This window comes from Garra rufa, chromosome 25, assembly GCF_049309525.1.
Source record: "Garra rufa chromosome 25, GarRuf1.0, whole genome shotgun sequence".
Classification (NCBI taxonomy): Eukaryota; Metazoa; Chordata; class Actinopteri; order Cypriniformes; family Cyprinidae; genus Garra; species Garra rufa.
In genome coordinates this window covers 40,160,044-40,183,576 of record NC_133385.1, presented here as the reverse complement: position 1 = coordinate 40,183,576, position 23,533 = coordinate 40,160,044, and positions in this window count along the sequence as shown.

The window sequence follows — 23,533 nt, the reverse complement described above, 5'->3', positions numbered from 1 at the left end:
AGTATTTTCTTCATTGCAAACAGGTGTGGCAGTAATCAAGCCTGGGTGTGGCTAGAGAAACTGAACTCAGGTGTGATAAACCACAGTTATGTTATGTTTTAACAAAATGAATATGTCAACAAAATATCCAACGAAAAACAACAACAACAATAAAATAAAGAAAATAAGCAAGATATTTTGCTGTAGTAATAACGTGTAAGAACTTCTACTCTGGATCACTGTAGTTTTCTCTGCGTCTGTCGTGTGGATCAGCAACAAGCGCTTGCAATAGACAACAACTCACCAGATGTCAACACAAGTGGTTTATTGTTCTCTACTAAAGAAGATGGGGCAGTCCCATCTTTTATACAGCACACTCACATAAGCCTTCATGTAGGCGTGTTCATACAGAATTTAAGAAACACTTCTATATATGGTATGGAGCAAGGGAACAAAAAGGGGGCCAGGTCCATGTGGCGGTGGAGGACCTAGGAGCTGAGGCAGGACCGGCAGATGAGGAAGAGCTGAGGACCCCCACAGCGGGAAATGTGGGAGCGAGGGTACCCACGGCGGAGCAGACGACCACCAGAGCCAGACCGTAATCCTACCGAGTGGGGTAGAAGCCCACCAGTGCAGAGCAGAGGGAGCAGGAGCCCTCCAGGGCAGAGCAGGAGGCGTTGCTTGACTTGACTCAGGAAGTGAAGTTGCTTGACTTGACTCAGGAAGTGAAGTTGCTTGACTTGACTCAGGAACCTCAGCCATTACGTGACCAGACTTTGCAGGAGAAGCAGCTGTGGCATGCTCAGGAGAAGCAGACACGACGTTCACAGGCTGTGGTTTGATTGACGTGACTTTAGCGGGCGTTGGCTTGACAGACGTGACATTAGCTAGCCCTGGCTTGGCCGACGTGACATTGGCGGACGTTGGTTTGATAGACGTGATGTTAGCGGGGGCTGGTTTGACAGACGTGACATTGGCAGTCGCTGGCTTGGCTGACGTAGCATTAGCAGGTGCTGGCTTGGCTGATGCTGTGATGTAGGGTGGCCGTGGCTTGACAGACATAGTGTGAGCTGGTTCTGGAGGAGCAGACTCAGTGTAGGCTGGTGCTGGCATCAGGATTATGGCTTGGCGTGGGTCCGGCGTGGCGACCATCTTTGCAACAGGTTCAGGCGTGGCGGCCATCTTTGCGACAGGCTCTGGCGTGGCGGCAGCCATCTTGAGTGCAGACTGTGGCGTGGCGGCCATCTTGTGCAGTAGCTCTGGCGTGGCGGCCATCTTTGCAACAGGCTCTGGCGTGGCGGTCATCTTGGCGACAGGCTCTGGCGTGGCGGCCATCTTTGCGACAGGCTGTGGCGTGGCGGCAGCCATCTTGAGTGCAGACTGTGGCATGGCGGCCATGTTGTGCAGTAGCTCTGGAGTGGCGGCCATCTTATGCAGTAGCTCTGGCGTGGCGGCCATCTTTGCAACAGGCTCTGGCATGGCGGTCATCTTGGCGACAGGCTCTGGCGTGGCGGCCATCTTTGCAACAGGCTCTGGCGTGGCGGCCATCTTTGCAACAGGCTCTGGCGTGGCGGCTATCTTTGTGACAGGCTCTGGTGTGGCGGCAGCCATCTTGAGTGCAGACTGTGGCGTGGCGGCCATCTTGTGCAGTAGCTCTGGAGTGGCAGCCATCTTGGCGACAGGCTTTGGCTTGGCGGCCATCTTTGCAACAGGCTCTGGCGTGGCGGCCATCTTGTGCAGTAGCTCTGGTGTGGCGGCCATCTTGACCGGGTACTCAAATGCAAGGCTTTATTAGCAGGCGTGGTCTAAACAGACACGGTCAATCACTAGCAAACGACAACAACGAAGATAATCCAGAGAGTAATCCAATAAAACAGGCGTGGGTCAAAATCCAGGTGAGCAAACAAAGTAACAAAGAAGCAAACAATGAAACAAAACAAGGAACAAGGCTAAACTATGACTAAGACTGAAACTACAAAACAAAACAGGAATCAACTAGGACCTAGGAAACCGGGAGTAAGGGAAAACGCTTGGTAAAGTCGCTAGGAGCAAAACAATACTTCGCGGTGTGTGTGTGTGTTTTGAGCTAGTTTTTATGGCTGACAAACAGGAAGTAACCAGGGAAGCAGCAGAGGGATCAGCAACAGTCAGTGAGGGGCAAGGCTCCCTCTGCTGGCCTGGTGTAACAATAATACTTAATTTAGAAATGATTAACTGAGCATTAATATATTATGAAAGTACATTTATTAAAAACATTATAGATATGCTTATTAATCAGGAACAAAACATTTATAGCTGCATTTATAAACTGCTTATTACTGTCTGTTAATGTGGGGATAATGCTTTTGTCACGGTTCATGGATCTGCCGTGTTCTCTCGTCTCGTGATCTGTTGGTTTGTCATGTGATTGTGTGTGCTCGCTCGGCTGAGCTGCTAATCAGTCCGGCACAGGTGTTTCCCATTACCTTCAGCCCATATATACTCATCTCTCTCTCTCTCCCTCGTCCGATAGTTCATCTGGATGTCACAGTGTTGGGTTGTCTTCGTGTTTGCTGGTCGTCATAGTGGAGCTCTGTCTTGTCGGATTTCGTCGTGTCTTCATTGTTTCACCAGGGATTATTCCACCACGGGACCCACGCCACTTCACTGTCTGTCATCTGCCCCTGCCTCACCCAGCCGGGAGAACTACATCACCATCATTGACTGTTTCACTTCTGTTTCATTCAATAAATCCTGTATTCACCTGCATTTGCTTCCTCCATCTTTCATTACCGTCACAGAACTATCGGACCAACAATGGAAGCAGCAGGCGCGCCACAGCCAACACTCGAGGACTACGTACAGGATTGTCTCTCCCGGCTGGAGAAACAGGAGCAGAGCACAAGCGGTGTTGGATCCGCCATTCGTGCTCTTGTGGGGCAGGTGTCCGAGCTAACCCAGCGCATGCAACAACTGCAACTTCCCGCTGCGCCAGTCACGCCACCCACGCCGCCCGCCCCTCTCGCATCTACCGGACCATCTGCTGCGGCTCAGCCATTCGAGCCCCGCCTTCCCCCGCCTGAGGTCTACAACGGTGAGCCGAATTTCTGCCGTGCTTTCCTCACTAAATGCTCTATGCACTTCGCATTACAACCGCAAACTTTTCTTAGTGAGGAAAGCAAGGTAGCATTCGTGCTCACCCTGTTGACGGGGAGGGCGGCACTTTGGGGTACGGCGGTGTGGGAAAATCAAGATCCCTGCTGTGCCTCGTTTTCTGCACTCTCCGCCGAGATGAAGAGGGTGTTCGACCGCGCGGTCTCAGGAAGGGAGGCCGCGCGGACTTTGATGGACCTCCGACAGGGGGAGAGGTCTGTCTCCGACTATTCGATCGAGTTTCGCACCCTGGCGGCAGAGTGCCAGTGGAACGAGGAGGCGCAGTGGGATAGGTTCCTGCATGGGCTGGCTGACCGCGTCCAAAAGGAAATCTACGCCCTGGATCTACCCGCCAACCTCAACGGATTGATCGATCTTGCCTTGCGGGTAGACTCTCGTCTCTCCCGAGCCGAGCGGCGTGGATTCTCCGCTCGGCTTCCCCCTGGGGAGGGAACACCATCACGAGCCAGCGGCCGCGACGCGGTCAGCCCCTACGACGATCACGAGCCCATGCAGGTGGGTCGAGCTCGGCTTTCTCGGGAGGAGAAGGAGAGGCGGAGATCCCAAGGTCTCTGCCTTTATTGTGGAGCTGGGGGACATTTCGCTTTTTCTTGTCCGGTAAAAGGGCCAGCCCGGCAGTAAATCTGAGGCTACTGTCGGGTGGGATCTCCGCTGAGAAGACCTCATCCACCTCGACCTCCATGCTCCTCCCGGGAAGGTTAAGATGGCAGACTTTTGATCATCACGTCACCGCACTTCTGGACTCCGGGGCTGAAGGTAATTTTATGGACTACAGTTTTGCTCTGCATAATCATGTTCCTCTCTCCCCCCTCACTAACACCATTGCCGTTTCCGCACTCAATGGACAGACTTTACCCAGAATTACTCACTCTACAGAACCCATCACTCTCACTGTGTCTGGAAATCACAGTGAGAGTATTTCATTTCTCATACTGGACTCTCCCCATGCACCTGTCGTTCTGGGCCATCCCTGGCTAGTCAAGCATAACCCCCGGATTGATTGGCGGCTCAAGTCTGTGTCTGAGTGGAGCACTAAATGTCATGAGTCATGTCTTGTGTCTGCCTGTCCCTCTGTGTCTACCCCTATGTTGCAGGAGAAGGCGGTGGATCTGTGTAACGTGCCCGTAGAGTACCTCGACCTGAAGGAAGTGTTCAGTAAGTCTCGGGCTGCTTCTCTTCCTCCTCACCGTCCCTATGACTGTGCAATAGAGTTACTGCCAGGTACGTCTCCGCCTAAGGGCAAATTATATTCGCTTTCCATTCCTGAGCGAGAGGCTATGGAGAAATACATTTCTGATTCTCTAGCAGCCGGGTTCATTCGACCCTCCTCTTCTCCAGCGGGGGCGGGGTTCTTTTTTGTGGGGAAGAAAGACGGATCTCTGCGACCTTGCATTGATTACCGAGGGCTGAATAATATCACGGTAAAGAATACCTATCCTTTGCCGTTGATATCTTCAGCTTTCGAGAGGTTGCAGGGAGCGTCAGTCTTCACTAAATTGGACTTAAGAAACGCATATCATTTGGTTCGCATCAGGAGGGGAGATGAATGGAAGACCGCCTTTAATACCCCCAGGGGGCACTTTGAATACTTGGTCATGCCCTTCGGCTTGTCCAACTCCCCAGGGGTCTTTCAGGCACTCGTTAATGACGTGCTGCGAGACATGGTCGACCAGTTCATATATGTCTACCTGGACGACATATTGATTTTTTCTTCATCTCTCCAGGAACATGTGCAGCACGTTAGGCGAGTGCTTCAGAGGCTGCTAGAGAATGGGCTTTTTGTCAAGGCGGAGAAATGCGTTTTTCATGCACAGTCTGTTCCTTTTCTAGGGTACATCTTGTCGCCCGAGGGAGTTCGTGTGGATCCAGAGAAAGTTAAAGCTGTGGTAGATTGGCCAACCCCAGATTCCCGCAAGGCCCTGCAGAGGTTTCTGGGCTTTGCCAATTTCTACCGGCGTTTTGTTCGCAACTTCAGCCAGCTAGCCTCGCCTCTGACCGCCTTGACCTCCCCCAGAACTACGTTCAGGTGGTCAGATGCAGCGGAAGCTGCATTTGCCAAACTGAAGAGCCGCTTCGTTTCGGCTCCCATTCTTGTAACCCCTGATCCATCTCATCAGTTCGTGGTGGAGGTCGATGCGTCAGAGGTGGGGGTAGGTGCAGTCCTGTCCCAGCGTTCGGCCACGGACGACAAGATGCATCCCTGCGCGTTTTACTCCCATCGTCTGTCACCTGCCGAGTCAAATTATGATATTGGTAATCGAGAGTTGTTGGCGGTCAAATTGGCATTGGAAGAATGGCGTCATTGGTTAGAGGGGTCGGGGGTACCTTTCATAGTATGGACCGATCATAAAAACCTCGAATATATCAGAACGGCTAAAAGACTGAACTCTAGGCAGGCTCGGTGGGCATTGTTTTTCGGACGTTTTAACTTTACTCTTTCGTACCGCCCGGGTTCAAAAAATGTCAAACCCGATTCTTTATCGCGAATTTTTGACCACTCCGATCGCCCGTCTACTCCCGAGAGTATTTTTCCTGAGACGCTTATCGTCTCAACTCTCACTTGGGAGGTCGAAACGAAGGTTAAATCAGCCTTAGAAGGGGTAACGCCCCCGGTCGCATGCCCACCGAACCGCTTATTTGTGCCAGAGGAATTACGGTCCGAGGTTATTCAGTGGGGTCATTGTTCCAATGTGGTTTGTCACCCAGGGGTTAATCGAACCTTACACATGGTCAAGCAACGATTTTGGTGGCCTCTCATGGCTCGTGATGTTCGCAGTTTTGTCTTGGCTTGCTCAGTTTGTGCCGTTGGTAAGTCGTCTAACAGACCCCCTGATGGGCTCCTTCAACCGCTGCCGGTCCCTTCGAGACCCTGGTCCCATATCGCTTTAGATTTTGTCACCGCCCTCCCGCCCTCCCAGGGCAACACGGTAGTTTTGACCGTGGTGGACCGATTCTCGAAGGCGGCCCATTTCATTCCCTTGCCCAAATTACCCTCAGCCAAGGAGACAGCGGTGACTGTAGTTGACCACATCTTTCGGTTACATGGCCTCCCGACGGACGTGGTCTCCGACAGGGGACCCCAATTTGTATCCAAATTTTGGCAAGAATTCTGTAAATTGTTGGGGGCTACTGTTAGTCTCTCTTCAGGATTCCACCCGCAGACCAACGGTCAAACTGAGAGAGCCAACCAAGATCTGGAAAGAATGTTGCGATGTATGGTCAACAGAAATCCTTCCTCCTGGAGCCAACAACTCTCAATGGTGGAGTATGCCCACAATTCATTGCCAGTATCATCCACGGGCCTATCACCATTTGAATGTAGTTTAGGGTACCAGCCACCAATTTTTCCTAGTCTGGAATCCGAAGTCGCGGTCCCCTCTGCCCACGCCTTTGTCCAGAGGTGTCATCGCACTTGGACTAGAGCCCGTGAGACTCTACTCCAGGTGGGAGCGCGCACCAAGGCCAAAGCCGATCGCCACCGGTCGAGGCCTCCCGTATACGTCGTCGGTTCTAAAGTGTGGCTTTCTACTAAAAACATTCCACTCCGGTCCGTCTCGAATAAGCTTGCTCCTAAATTCATTGGCCCATTTCCTGTCACCAAGATCATTAGTCCGGTGGCAGTCCGCCTCAAACTCCCTCCAGTATACAGGAGAATTCATCCCGTCTTTCATGTTTCCAAAATTAAACCTGTGATTTTTGCACGTATTAATCCGCCTACCCCGGTTCCCCCACCGCCGCGACTCGTAGACGGGGAGACCACCTATTCGGTTAATCGTATTCTGGACTCTAGGCGGAGGGGACGCGGATACCAGTACTTGGTGGACTGGGAAGGTTACGGTCCGGAGGAGAGAAGTTGGGTGCCTGCCAGGGACATCCTGGATCACTCCCTTATTGATGATTACAATCAACAGGTAAGGGGTTCTGGGAACGTCGTGGGACGTTCCTAGGGGAGGGGGTACTGTCACGGTTCATGGATCTGCCGTGTTCTCTCGTCTCGTGATCTGTTGGTTTGTCATGTGATTGTGTGTGCTCGCTCGGCTGAGCTGCTAATCAGTCCGGCACAGGTGTTTCCCATTACCTTCAGCCCATATATACTCATCTCTCTCTCTCTCCCTCGTCCGATAGTTCATCTGGATGTCACAGTGTTGGGTTGTCTTCGTGTTTGCTGGTCGTCATAGTGGAGCTCTGTCTTGTCGGATTTCGTCGTGTCTTCATTGTTTCACCAGGGATTATTCCACCACGGGACCCACGCCACTTCACTGTCTGTCATCTGCCCCTGCCTCACCCAGCCGGGAGAACTACATCACCATCATTGACTGTTTCACTTCTGTTTCATTCAATAAATCCTGTATTCACCTGCATTTGCTTCCTCCATCTTTCATTACCGTCACAGCTTTATAAATGATGAATTGGCTATTTACTAATGCTTAACTAATGGTTCATTGTGTGTAGTTATTATAAAGTGTTACCATTTTTCCTTACTGATTGACCTGCTTGTTTGATGTTGTTTTTCTTCTCAGTATAATAATATTTTGTCAAATGTAAAGCCATTCACAACATAATGTATCAAATGAACTGCTACAGCTACTGCAAAGTTTGCCTTTTATTAGTGTCACCAAGGTAGTGTTAACTACACTCTAAAAAATTTTTTAACCCAAATGCTGCACCATTGGGTCATTTTATTCGGTTATTTTTAAATTTTTTACCCAGGTGTTGGGTTATTTTTTTGACCCAACTGCTGGGTTCAACTTGTTGGGTAATTTTATTGGGTTATTTGTAATATTTTGACCTAGTTGCTGGATAAAAATAAAGGATTTTATGCATTTTATTCCTTTTTTAAAGTCTTTACAGTGCTGTAAATTGTGTTATTTTATGCAACGCAACATAAGGGCGAGATGTCAGTCACTTCGCATGATGGAAATGCCTTTTGCCTTGCATAAACTAAATGGATTTTATTCCTTATTGTACTGAGTTTAATTTAATTTGGTATATTTAAGAGGTTTTGGTTCTTAAGAAGGCTGCGATGATTGGCAAGAAGCTGATGGGGATCTCTCAAAATTGGAACAAGAGACGGAGGAGTACAGAGGATGTCTAGAATGCCAAGTGACTGTCTGCATTGTAAGCACAAATGTATAGTTGCTGCTGCTTCTAATTGTTTCCAATTTATTTCCTGTTCAAATGTTCGAAGCTTTCAGTAAATATTAGGTCAAATACAGGTTGAAAATGTAATAACTTTTACATTTTGAACAAGTAGGTATATAACTTTGAAGAGATGCTCTTTAAAGGTCAGTCAGTGGTTACCAAATCTTTACAAGTAAAAAAAAATGTCAGAATCATGTCTATGTGGGCGCCCTGGAGACCGCTAAGAGGACACAGGGGACACGGGATACCGAGGTGGTCTCCAGGGTGGATCAGGGATCTCAGGATAGTAAAAGTAAAAAGTCCAGGATACCATGGCGGATCTGGGGGTTCAGGAAACCATGGCCGGGTAAACAGTCCAGACGGCCATGGTGGATCTGGCGGCTCAGGCAGCCATGGCCGGGACAATAGTTCAGGAGGCCATGGTGGATCTGGTGGTTCAGGCAGCCATGGCCGGGACAACAGTTCAGGAGGCCATGGCGGATCTGGTGGTTCAGGCAGCCATGGCCGAGTAAACAGTCCAGGTGGCCATGGCCGATCAGGGGAGTAGCCCCCCCCCCAAAAATTTTCTTGGGGGAACCTAGGGTATAGTCCACATTGGAGAGCACGGAAGGACACGCAGGAGAGAGCTCCGGCTCAGGAGGGCGCGCAGGAGAGAGCGTTGGTTCTGGAGGGCGCTCTTGAGGAGCGGGCTCTGGACGGCGCTCTTGAGGAGCGGGCTCTGGACGGCGCTCTTGAGGAGCAGGCTCTGGACGGCGCTTTTTAGGAGCGGGCTCTGGACGGCGCTCTTGAGGAGCGGGCTCTGGACAGCGCTCTTGAGGAGCTGGCTCTGGAGGACTGTACGACCCCAGCGGAGACTCTGGCAGAGCAGGCTCTGGGCGAGCAGTCACTGAAGGACGCTCTGGCGGCGCAGTCACTGGAGGACGCTCTGGCGGCGCAGTCACTGGAGGACGCTCTGGCGGCGCAGTCACTGGAGGGCGCTCTGGCGGCGCAGTCACTGGAGGGCGCTCTGGTGGCGCAGTCACTGGAGGGCGCTCTGGCGGCGCAGTCACTGGAGGGCTGGGCGGAACCAACAAAGACTCTGGGAGACTGGGCGGAACCAGAGGAGACTCAGGAAGGCTGGGCAGAACCAGCGAAGACTCTGACTTGGCCGTAGCCATCTTGGGTGCAGACTCAGGCTTGGTGGCCATCTTGGCCGGGATTTCAGGTTGGGCGGTCATTTTGGCCGAGGGTTCAGGAACGGCGGTCATCTTGGCCGTGAACTCAGGAACGGTGGCCATCTTGACCGGGAACTCAGGCTTGGCGGCCATCTTGGCCGAGGATTTAGGAACGACGGCCATCTTGGCCGGGAACTCAGGCTTGGCTGCCATCTTGGCCGGGAACTCAGGCTTGGCTGCCATCTTGGCCGGGAACTCCGCAACGGCGGCCATCTTGCTTGCAGAATCTGGCGTGGCGGCCATCTTGCTTTCAGAATCATGCGTGGCAGCCATCTTGTGAACTGGCGTAGCGGCCATTTTGTGAGCTGACGCGGCGGCCATCTTGTGCGCTGGCGTGGCGGCCATCTTGTGAGCTTGCGGGTGTGCTGGGGCAGCCCTTTGGTCATATGCTGCCCGTACCGACATCAATGGTGGGTCTAGGACGCCAGCCACCAAGATGGGCCATGACGTCGGAGGGCTGGCTGCCAGTGGAACTGGGCTGAGGATTCTGGTGGAGCTTTGGCAGTCTTGAGGAAGCGTGGAGGGCATGGAGGGGTTTAGCTCATTGGAGAAGCAGGTAGAGGATACTGGCTTGTGGTGAGCTGGAGTGTTTGCTTGCTTTCGGATGGGAGGAGAATTGGAATTCTCCACTTGGAACTTGGAATTACAGATATTGAGGACGAAATTTATAAAATCCGCTAGGGGTTGGCGGCAATCGTCCGGAGTGATCAAACAAAACAGGTGATCATCGGAAAGTCCCATCTGAAAGCAAGCATTGATCATAGAATCACTCCAACTCACCAGATGTGAAACGATCAAAAAATCCTCTACAAACTCCTCCAATGGCCGTCCTCCCTGCTGGAGATTGAACAGATATTCCTCAGCCCAGTTCATCTTTGTGTTGGTCCGTCAATCTGTCACGATCCAGGCGGGGTTGAGGAGTGGAGAATGATGAGGAGAACCGGAGTAAATGAAAACGTAAACAGTTTATTAAATGAAACACTGAAACTAATACAAACAAACAAAAACCGGGAGCATAAGACGAGCACATGAAACCAAGCAAACAGCAGTAACAGAATCATTGACGGACAAATGGGGAGTGCACACACAGACTCTTAAATATACTGAAACGGGGGCGTGGTCACAAACAAGATAAGAAGATAACAAGGGGGAAATACAAATATGGGCATGACTGAACTAACTAAACATAACCAAAAGGGGGAGACAAGGACTAAACCATTATAGCTAGAAACATAGGGGAAAAAACACTAGGGAAACAGAACAGAACAGGACAAGACATAGACATGATTCTGAAACCCCCAGGGCATCCAAGATGTAGGTGACTTTGTTTCTTCAGATATTTAACTCAAACCATTGTAGTCTGTCAGCCATATAATAACAGTGGATGGGCTTGGTGCTTGGTTTTACCTTTAAAAGTAAAAAAAAACATGCACAGACAAATCCAAATTACACCTTGTGTCTCGTGACGATACATTGATGTCCTAAGACACGAAACGATTGTTGTTGTTTTTTTTGTGAGAAACTGAACAGTATATTATCATTTTTTACCTTTGATACACAGCCAAGTCCAACTGTCCTGAGCGCGAGCTCAGCCTCTGGCACATTTCACGTGTACACGCTCTGGCGTAGTATACGCAAACGTCATAAGGGGAAATCGGTGAACAGTCAGCAGTCCCGGATGAGTTTGCGTAAGCAAAAGTAATTTTTAGCTTTAAATCGGTTTGAACAATCAGGATAAGTGCAAGTAAACTATTTTGAATAGCCGCTATACCCACAATCTCTGTGCACTGTGTAAACAATGAGTGTCGTACACACGGGATAGATCGCTTCCGGCATTTACGTATACTACGCCAGAAAGCGTACACATGTAACGAGCCGGATGATGAGCTCGTGCTCAGGACAGTTGGACATGGCTGTGTATCAAAGGTAAAAAATGATATAAATACTGTTCAGTTTCTCATAAAAAAACAATCGTTTCGTGTCTTAGGACATCAATGTATCGTCACGAGCTGCAGGGTGTAATTTGGATTTTACTTTTAAAGGTTTGTGCCCATCCACTGCCATAATATGACTGACAGACTACAAACAAAGTCACCTACATCTTGGATGCCCTGGGGGTAAGCTGATAAACATCACATTTTCATTTTTGGGTGAACTATCCCTTTAAAACGATCGGTCTGTGCAAAAAACTGAACAGTATTTATATTTTTATTTACCTCTGATCCACCAGAACGTTCTACTGTCCTGAGAATGTTCACCCAGTCCGTGTGTGATCTTTCACGCGTATACATCACTCATTGTTTACATGAGCATATTGGCCTCTCAAAATGGTAATTACTTGTGCTTATCCTGATTCTGGGAACTGATTAAAAACTAAAAGATTACATTTCCTTGTGTGAACTCATCTGCGAGTATTGACTTTTCACCTACAAAGACAAACTTTTGACTACATTGCCAGAGCATGTTGATGCGTCACACGCCAGCTATTGTCAACGTGCTCCATACAGCTGAATGTTCCGGTGGATCAGAGGTTAATAATGATATAAATACTGTTCAGTTACTTGTACAGACCCATCGTTATGTGTCTCAAGACCTCAATGTATCGTCACAATCCACAGTGTTTAATTTGGTTTTGTCTGTGCATGTTTTTTTTTAACTCTTAATGATTTGGTAACTATTGACTGCCATTATATGACTGACAGACTGCAATGGTTTGAGTTAAAAATCTTTGTTTGTGTTTTACTAAGAAACAAAGTCACCTACATCTTGGATCCCCTCAGAGTAAGCAAATGAACATCAAATTTTCATTTTTTTTGATGAACTATCCCTTTAATCTGACATTAATCTGCTTATTTAAATGCTGTCCTTTTGTGTCTCCAATAAAATTTAAATTTGAAAATATTTTAATCTCACTGTGTGCTTTAATCCTTAAAAATGTATTTGTGTGGTGTTGATATTATTTTAGATGGAACCCAGGTGATTGCTAGCTTGGCCCCATGCATACCGGTAAATTGCTGGGTCCAGCTTGGAACCCGTGGACAATCCCAGTTACAGCCCGTATTTCAGCCCATGTAGTAACCTTGTAGTACCCAAATCTGGAAACAAGATGGGTCTTGCGCATGTTGCCCAGTTGGGTCCCACCTAGTGGCAAGTGCAATCTAATGTGGAATCCATGTGGGCCATTAACATGGGGCCATTATGGAACCCGCGGACAATCCCATATAAAGCCCATTTTTCAGCCCATTTAAAACCCACATTGGCCCCACATATAAAACGTAGCTGGGTTAAAGCTGGTACCCATGTGGGTCTTGTGCATGTTGCCCAGTTAGGTCCCACCTAGTGGCGAGTGCAGTCCTATATGAAATCCATGTGGGCAGTTAACATGGGGCCATTATGGAACCCGCGGACAATCCCATATAGAGCCCATTTTTCAGCCCATTTAAAACCCACATTGGCCCCACATATAAAACTTAGCTGGGTTAAAGCTGGGACCCATGTGGGTATTGTGCATGTTGCCCAGTTAGGTCCCACCTAGTGGCAAGTGTAGTCCTATATGAAATCCATGTGGGCAGTTAACATGGGGCCATAATGGAACCCGCGGACAATCCCATACAAAGCCCATTTTTCAGCCCCTTTTAAAACCCACATTGGCCCCACATATAAAACGTAGCTGGGTTAAAGCTGGGACCCATGTGGGTCTTGTGCATGTTGCCCAGTTAGGGCCCACCTAGTGGCGAGTGCAGTCCTATATGAAATTTAATTCAATTCAATTCAAGTTTATTTGTATAGCGCTTTTTACAATACAAATTGTTGCAGAGCAGCTGTACAAAAGTTTTAGGCTACTACAATATATTTAGTAGCTTATTAGTGGTGAATACTGTATGTTGAGTCGATGTACATATGATATAAATATTAAAATCAGTAACTGTGTAATCAAACAGATGATGAACACTAATTGCAATGGTTATGTGCTATAATCAACTTGTAGGAAAATTATGTAGTGCTGTATGTTGTTTCAAGGCTGGCATCATCTGCGGTCCTCTGAGGGGTTGGCATCATCTCTTCTTCTGAATCCGGGCTGAATCTTGTGTAAACCCTAGTTACCACGGGATGGACATCCCGTGGCAGAGACAGAGAAACAAAGAAATAATTAGCGTAGCTGCTGTTCCAACTTCCGACCAAACAAAAATGATGTGTTTAGCCCAAGCTGAAGAATATTAATGTGCATTTGATCAGATGTAACTGAAATTACAACGTTATGAGATACATTATGTGAATGCTTGGCTAAAGAGATGAGTCTTTAATCTAGATTTAAACATAGAGAGTGTGTCTGAACCCCGAACGTTATCAGGAAGGCTATTCCAGAGTTTGGGAGCCAAATGAGAAAAGGCTCTCCCTCCTTTAGTGGACTTTGCTATCCTAGGTACTACCAAAAGTCCAGAGTTTTGCGACCTTAGGGAGCGTGAGGGATTGTAGCGTAGTAGGAGACTAGTTAGGTATGCAGGAGCTAAACAATTAAGGGCCTTATAGGTAAGAAGTAATATTTTGTAAGTGATACGGAACCTAATAGGTAGCCAGTGTAGAGACTGTAAAATTGGGGTAATATGATCATATTTTCTTGACCTGGTAAGGACTCTAGCAGCTGCATTTTGGACTACCTGTAGCTTATTTATTGAAGAAGCAGGACAACCACCTAGTAGTGCATTACAATAGTCCAGTCTAGACGTCATGAATGCATGAACTAACTTTTCTGCATCAGAAACAGGTAACATGTTCCGTAGCTTAGCAATGTTTCTAAGATGAAAGAATGCTGTTTTTGTAACATAGGAAATATGATTTTCAAAAGACAGGTTGCTGTCTAATATAACACCCAGATTTTTGACTGTAGAGGAAATAACAGTACATCCACCTAGTTGCAAGTTGCAGTTTAAGAGATTCTGTGTACTGTTTTTTGGTCCAATAAGTAATATCTCAGTCTTATCTGAATTTAACAGTAGAAAATTATTGGTCATCCAGTCTTTCACATTTTTAACACACTCTGTTAACTTTGCTAAGTTAGAAGTTTCATCTGGTCTTGTTGAAATATATAGTTGAGTGTCATCAGCATAACAATGGAAACTAATCCCATATTTCCTAATAATATTACCGAGGGGTAACATGTAAATTGAAAATAGCAGAGGACCTAGGACAGATCCTTGTGGCACTCCATACTTTACTGGTGATAACTGCGATGACTCCCCGTTTAAATAAACAAAGTGGTAGCGATCGGACAGGTATGATCTGAACCATCCTAAAGCCTGCCCTTGAATACCTGTATAGTTTTGTAATCGATCTATGAGTATTTCATGATCTATAGTGTCGAACGCAGCACTAAGATCAAGTAAAACTAGCAATGAGACGCAGCCTTGATCTGACGCAAGTAGCAAGTCGTTTGTGATTTTTACAAGTGCAGTTTCTGTGCTATGATGGGGCCTGAAACCTGACTGAAATTCTTCAAAGATATTATTATTTTGCAAGAAGGAGCACAATTGAGCAGACACAACTTTTTCTAGAATTTTAGACATAAATGGAAGATTAGAAATGGGTCTGTAATTTGCCAATTCACCAGGGTCTAGCTGTGGTTTCTTAATAAGAGGTTTAATAACCGCTAGTTTGAATGGTTTTGGGACATGACCTAAAGATAACGATGAGTTAACAATATTAAGAAGCGGTACTTCTGCTACAGGTAACAACTCTTTTAGTAATTTAGTGGGTACAGGATCTAATAGGCATGTTGTTGGTTTAGATGTGGTGATAAGTTTATTTAATTCTTTCTGTTCTATAGTTTTAAAGCACTGGAGTTTTTCTTTGGGTGTAATGACTAATGTTGAAGTATCAGTTGCTGTAGTATCTATATTAGTTATTGTATTTCTAATGTTGTCTATTTTATCAGTAAAGAAATTCATAAAGACGTTACTATTAAACTGTGCAGGAATATTCAGGTCAGGAGGTGTTTGGTTATTTGTTAATCTAGCCACTGTGCTAAATAAAAACCTTGGATTGTTTTGTTTTTTTTCTATGAGTTGGTGGATATACTCGGCTTTAGCAGCTTTTAAGGCCCGTCTATAGCTGGGCATACTGTTTTTCCATGCAATTTTAAAAACTTCTAAGTTAGTTTTTCTCCATTTACGCTCAAGATTACGAGTTTCTTTTTTGAGAGAATGGGTATTACTGTTGTACCATGGCGCAGTACGTTTTTCTCTAACCTTTTTTAGCTTGATTGGGGCAACAGCTTCTAATGTGTTAGAGAAGATAGTGCCTATGTTACTAGTCATTTTGTCTAGTTCATGTTTATTTATGGGTGCACAGAGCAGTTGAGATAAATCAGGCAGGTTATTTGCGAATCTATCTTTGGTAGCAGGAACAATAGTTCTGCCCAGACGATAGCGCGGAGCTATATAGTTAACATCAGTGATACGCAGCATGCACGATACGAGGAAATGATCGGTAACATCATCGCTTTGAGGTATGATATCTATATCAGTAAGATCAAGTCCGTGCGATATAATTAGATCTAGTGTATGATTAAAACGATGAGTGTGCCCAGTGATGTTTTGTTTGACTCCAAAAGAGTTTAACAGGTCATTAAACGCAAGTCCTAACGCATCATTTGTATTATCAACATGAATGTTAAAATCCCCAGCAATTAATGCTTTATCAAAATTAACCAATAGGTCAGAAAGGAAATCTGCAAATTCTTTTAGGAATTCTGTATACCAGCGGTTCCCAACCGGGGGGTCGCGACCCACTAGGGGGCCTCAGTGATCCTCCAGGGGGGCCGCGAGATATCTTAAAATTAATTTAAATATTATCCTATAATTGTTTAATTTCATTATTAATATGCTAAATGAAAATAATAAAAGCACAGCCTCTCTCGTGTTCTGTGATTGATTGCTTCAGACTCGGCACAGCAAGCCTCATCGCACTGTTAAATACAGACTAAATGGCGGCTCAAAACTTCCAAACGCTGTACGCAAACTACTGTTTCATCTCTCAGCTGCATGCATGAAGCAAACCGTCGCTCTAATGTAAAGGTAAAAATGATTAGTGTCATAATAACGAACTTGCGCGTGCCTAATGTATAACACTCGTGTATGTCAAAGTCGTACATGAGACACGCAAGTCCGCTATTGATTCACAAACTATGCGCGCTCTCGGGGCTCTGATCCCTATCTTATTTTTGCGTGAAATTTCAAACATTTGCCTAGTTGTCCAAATTACTGTCCTGTGAGTGTTTTATAATGGATGCTCGCCCATAGAAGAGGAGTGAGGCTCGGTGTTTATGAGCGTCAGGCGCGCACTGACAGAGTTCACTGATCCCAAACCTTCACATCGATGTGTTTCAACAGATTTAGAATGTATTTGCTGTATTTTGAATTTGTGTATTAGTTTTTAATGGATACAAACAGTAGATATTCAGTCAGTCAAGTTCAAAGGGATAGGTTTAGTGGTCTTTTGGTATCTCCCTGTTATACGGCAGGTTCACTTATTTAAGTACTCTGAAGTTGTAAAGAATGTCTGAAGTAAAATAATTTTAAAAGTTTGAATTGAGCAGAGGTTTTCTTTAAAGATTATAAGGTATATTTTAAGTTTTAATTTAAAGTTTGTTTGAATTTTGAGTTTTTTTATAACATGCAGTAGAAGAATAATAAGGCAAAACAAATGTTTTGGTTAATAAAAAAAGGTTTCAAAATACATACTTTTTCTTTACTGCGGAAGTACAGTATAAGAGGACATGTCAGGCATAGGGGGGCCTTGCAAAATTGTCCGGAGAAGGAGGGGGGCCCTGGAGTAAAAAAGGTTGGGAACCCCTGCTGTATACGGCCCTGGAGGTCTATACACAGTAGCAAGAGCAAGAGATAGGAGAGATTTATTTTGCATATCTGACAGAGTAACATTGAGTAGGAGTACTTCAAATGAATTAAACCTGTACCCTGTTTTCTGGGTAACATTGAAAATATCACTGTGACCGGGGATTTTGAGTTACCACACAGACCACATTTAGCGGGTTCACTTACTTTGTAGTTTATTTAATATTTTCAAAAAGACTAATTCGTTCTGAAAAGTTTTCCACGAATGTACAAAAGATCGCTCCGGCGCACAGCTTTCACAAAATGGAACGAAAACAGTAAAACAGATTTCTGAAAAATAATGTAAACAAAACAAAACAGAGAAGGATACACAGAGCTGGATACAACTTAAATCTCACAGCTCCATATTTCTCAGTTTATAGATACCTGTAATGCACTACACACCTTAGCTTCCCAATCTGCTTGTGTGTAAGCAAAGACAAAACTTCTGGAAAATACTGGAATACGAAAGAAAATAATACAACACCGAAATGCTGGGATACAATACAGAGAAAATACCACACAAAACGCATGCGGTAACAAATGACACAATGTGGCACAATACGGCACAATATGCAACAATACGGCAGTGGGAATACTGTACAAAAGAAATAAAGCATCATAAGTACATGAAAATATTACCCACTTACATATCACTTGTGAAAAATAGAAGAACAGAACACTCACGTAACGATGAGCTCCTATTTCACACCTCACGTTTACTTTATGAGCTGAAATCCCCAGCAAAATGCTGTAAACTGTGTAGTTGATCAGATAAAGCATTAATCACATGAAAACACATGAAACATGTTTACAGTGTAGAAGTGTAAGACATTTTGTAGAACCCTAATTAAACAGGCCTACACCACACGGTGTGACATCATACTATCGTACCTTATACACGATATAACTTCGTAAATACAACATTTCTTAGTAACAACACAACACAATATAAATCCCGAAATGATCATTAACAAGAATATTCACAGGAAATACTATATTTACCTGGATGGACTTACATACAACACTAATTACGGAGAGTGCACGTCTCCCACGCACTGCTCACTGCACATCAAAAATATTTGAGGACGAGAGCGCATGCGCATTTCCCATGTGTAACGCACACAGCACCACCCACTGGCGACTTGAGGAAACTACATGTATTCACTGTCTCTTTTGACTTGACAATTTGCAGAAAACAGCAAATAGAAATAAAATACATTTAAACATGCAGAGAGAGAGAACCCAAAATATTATACTTTTTACCACTTGGTTACATTCTCCCCTGCAATAAGTCAGCGTCCTCGATGACTCACTCAGTTATTAAATCAGTGTTCATAGCACCCCGTAACGCCTTCTCAAACAACGCAGTGCCAATACTCGTCAGCACTTGAGACACCATATCTGTACTGATGCTTACTGCATGACAAGCAGACCTGGGCACATGAAATGGATTTGTGTGAACACCAGCAGTTGTTCGCTTGCCTCTGCGCACAGCTGGAACTGGTACTTCTCTCTGAACTCTGTCAAGCATTTCATCAGTCTTGAACTCCTGAGACTGGACAGGCTCATCTGCATCCTCTACACTCGGGGACACAACATCACATGCTACAGAATCTCTATGAGTGTCAGATGATATTGGTACCTGGTTAACTTCAGAACTGTCATCCCCCAAGTTCAAAGTACCCGGTGTCTTTGAGTGAATTGGAATGTCTGTGGCCTCTCTTACTGAGGGTTGCACCACCTCTTCTACCATCACAAAATCTGGCTCAGAAGTGTCAGTCTCGTCTATGATGACATGCTGTGTTTCTGGTTGAGATTTCTCCCTACTCCTAGGCCTAGGAGTGGGCACGGCACCTGAACGCAACTCTGACCGGTGAACCCTTTTCGAGGGCCCTCCCTCTATAGGTTCCACAGTGTACGTTGTGCCTATTATTTCCACTACTCTGTACACAATTGGGCTCCAGGCATCTTGAATCTTGTTTCTGCCTGGATGCCGCTGACGCAAATACACCAACTCGCCCACTTTGACCTGGGGACAGAATGCCTTTTCATTCAACCGAGTCACTCTCTCTAGAGCTTTTTCCTCTGAGTACTCCCTAGCTTTCTCATGGGCGTACCTCAGCCTCTCTTGATGAACAGATAACCAGTCTTGTTTCCCCTCTGAGACTTCCTCACCACCCAACAATGCATCAATGGGCAAATGCGGCTGTACACCAAAAAGAAGATAATAAGGGGAAAACCCTGTAGTAGCATGCGGAGTCACATTGTATGCATGGACTAGCTCAGGCAAATACTCAGGCCAACGCCGTTTTCGTTCTGGCGGAAGGGTACGTAACAGGTTATGAAGCGTTCGGTTATACCGCTCACATTGAGCATTTCCTTGTGGCCTATAAGGAGTCGTACGAGTCTTTTTCACCCCATAGAGTCTGCACAGCTCGGCTACTACTTCACTCTCAAAATTTCGACCCTGATCAGAGTGCAACCTCTCTGGGACGCCGTACTTCATAAACCACTCTCTCAACAAGATCTTTGCTGTGGTATCAGCCTTTTGGTCTTTGGTGGGAAACGCCTGTGTAAACTTCGTGAAAACGTCCGTAACAACCAAAACATTTTCACGCCCGTCAGAAGCAGGCTCCAAGACAGTAAAGTCTACCGCAATCACTTCAAGAGGCCTGGAAGCCAGAAATGCTCTCACAGGGGCACGGACTTTTGGTTGCGGCATCTTTGTGAGGATGCACCGTTGACACTTCTTTACCCATTCCTCCACATCCTCATGCATACCAGACCAAAAACATCTCTGCTTCAACAACCCCACAGTCCGCTCGATGCCCTGGTGCCCCATGTCATCGTGCACGCTTCGCAGCACTCGTTCTTTCAAACACACCGGCAATAAGAGTTGCCAACAGCTTTCCTCGGAAGAATGATCTACTACTCGATAGAGCAACCCATCACGTTCTCTGATAAAACTCCACTGCTTCAGAAGACACTTCACTGACTTGGACAGAGACTTCCTTTCTGGGTACACTGGTCTCTTTTTCTTTTCCCAGTACCTTCTGAAGTCTCTCAGAACAGGGTCGCTTTTCTGAAACTCAATCATCTGTTCCCTAGTGTAACCGGGAAGTGTATGAGTGTTGCCTTGGAGACTAGTGACCGTTTTTTCTCCAGCCTCCAACACACGGATCTGCCTCAGCCTGGCGCACTCAACACCCTTCAACGCAAGTGCAGGTCCCAAGGCTGTACCTCGACTAATCACACTGCAAATCGCTACACACTCATCCCAGTCAGCATCAGGATCAGATTCAGGCTCCCCTGCAAACTCCTGCCGAGACAGAGCATCGGCTGCAGCATTACTCTTGCCTGGTCTGTACTTTACTTCAAAGTTAAAGACAGAGAGCTGTGCTACCCATCTCTGCTCAACTGCTCCTAGCTTGGCAGTTTGCAAGTGGCAGAGCGGGTTATTATCCGTGATCACCTCAAACCAGGATCCCAGTAAGTACCCACGAAACTTTTCGACTACTGCCCACTTAAGGGCTAGTAGCTCAAGCTTCATGCTACTGTAATTGCGATCATTTTTCTCTGCGTCACGCAACCTCCTGCTCGCATATGCAATAATCCTCTTTTCTTCACCTTGTTTCTGATACAGGATAGCACCTAAACCATTCTGGCTTGCATCGGTTTCAAGAATGAAAGGACAACTGAAATCTGCGAAACCAAGTACAGGAGCTGTTGTAAGTTTCTCCTTCAACTGATTAAACGCACGATCACATTGCTCAGACCACAGAGTACTAAACAGTCGACCACTCTTAGCCCACCTGCCTTCTCTCAGACACACATTCACCAAATCATGTAAGGGTCCAGCTATCTTTGAGAATCCCTCGATAAACTTTCTATAATAGCTGCAAAACCCTAGAAATGACCTCAACTCCTTGACAGTTTCTGGGATTTTCCAATTACTAACTGCAACAACCTTGTCGGGGTCAGGTGAAATCCCCTGCACAGCCACCTGATGTCCCAGGAAACGCACGGAGTCTTGGAGAAAACGACACTTCCCCAGCTTCACCTTTAAGCCGGTCTCTGCCAACCGCTTCAGCACGATTTCCAACCTTTCCAGATGTTCTTCAAATGTTTGTGAAAACAGCAAAATGTCATCTAAGTACACTATCAACACCTGAAAGATCAGGTCACTCATGACAGCCTGCATAAGTCGCTGAAAGGTCGATGGCCCATTGCAGACCCCAAACGGCATTCTCCGGTACTCAAATAAACCAAAGGGCGTCGTGAACGCCGTCTTGGCTCTATCTCCGTCACTCACTGCAATCTGATGATAACCAGAGGCCAAGTCCACAGTTGAGAAAAACTTTGCTCCCCTGAGAGCATCAAAGCTCTCGTCAATTCTGGGTAGCGGAAATGCATCACGCCTCGTCTTAGCATTGAGCTTCCTATAATCTACGCACAGCCGTAGTGACCCATCTGTCTTGCGAACCAATACCACCGGCGAGGCATAAGCACTCACACTCTCTTGAATGACACCCTTCTTCAGTAACCTTTTGATGTGCTCTCTGACCTCTTGGTACTGATTCGGTGGAATGCGTCGGTAAGGCTGATTCACCGGTACTTCATCAGTCAAGTGTATCTCGTGTTGAACCTTATCTGTATAACCCAAATCATCATCGTCCAAAGCAAACACACCTAAATATTTCTCAAGCACTGCTTTTAACTGAACCTGCTGTTCAGGTGTGCCTCCCATGTCGATGTGATCTAAGACTGATTGGACGGGGGTTTCCGAACCCTGACCTACACCCACAGTGACCCGTTCTGTGTCTGCGGAGATTCGCTGAAACTTCACTTCACAGGACGAATCTGCATTGCTACCATCTACCTGGGACAACATACCCAAACGGGTTCTGGGCTGAAGCCAAAGATCCTCCTGAGATAGGTTGAGTACCCTCACTGGACACACAGGGCACTCTGATGTAACCAGTGTAGGTACGACAACCAAACCTTCTGGTAAGGGTGTGTTTACGGGTTCTACCAACCACGCAGAGCCATCCTTCTTACCAGCTTCTAGTCCCTTGATCAGGATAGTGGCTGCCGACCAAGCAGGCACATGAGCGGGAGTCTTACCTGCAACACGAGCAAATGAAACTCGCTCAACTAAATCGACTGACTGAGCCTGCTGGAAGGCTACCCTCCAGTTAGAGTCAAGCCTCCCACCTAGTGTTGTGTCAAATTCAGCATGAACAATCTGTCGGCACTTACTAATAATGTTCATACCAATAAGCACAGCCATAGATGACGGACTAGGAGTTTCCTTAACAATCAAGAAACCACACTCCGGCAACGTCATCCCCATAACCTCCACGTCCAGCTCCATGTAACCCAAATAGGGAATGTCTAAACCGTTGGCTGCTGTGATCCTCAGCCAACCTGAAGTAGACAACACATCACTCTCATTCCCAAATAGATGCTCTCGGAAGAACCCCTCTGTTATAGTACTGACCTGACTACCAGTGTCGAGCAGACATGACACAAGCACACCCCTGATTTTCAAGTCCACCATTGGACACGTTCCAACTGCCCGTTCAAGAAACCTGTCTCGATTGGTTCCCTCAGGTGGTGAACCAGTCACTACTCCTTGTGTTGCCTGACTCAGAGCCATGGAAGGACCTTGTTTTTCTTGTCCTTCAGCAGTCCTGGCAGCACTCTTGGGTCTCCCACCCCGTCTCATAGTGCAGCGCCTAGCAATATGCCCAACCTCATTGCATCTGAAACAGATAGGTTCACCCTCATCTGTAAACCTGGGAGGAGACTTTGACATGGGCACAAAAATTTGCGGAACTGACCCTGACCGTTGTGCAGTCAATTCTTTAACGGCCTTAGTGAGCTCTGAAATGGTTTGCTCTTGCTCACTTATTCGCTTGTCCTGCCGGGTAATCACCTGTAAGATATCATTTAACACAGTGGATGTTTGAGTCTCAGACCCTGCAGCATTACCCTTAGTTTCACTAAGTACTTCTGAATGGACAGGTCTACTGTGTGCAACTCTAGTTGGTCTGCTCTCTTCCATGGACCAAAGAATGGCTTCATTACGAATCCCGAGCAGGGTCAAATGGGGCTTTTCTCTGATTATTTTACGCAGCTCTCGCCTTAACG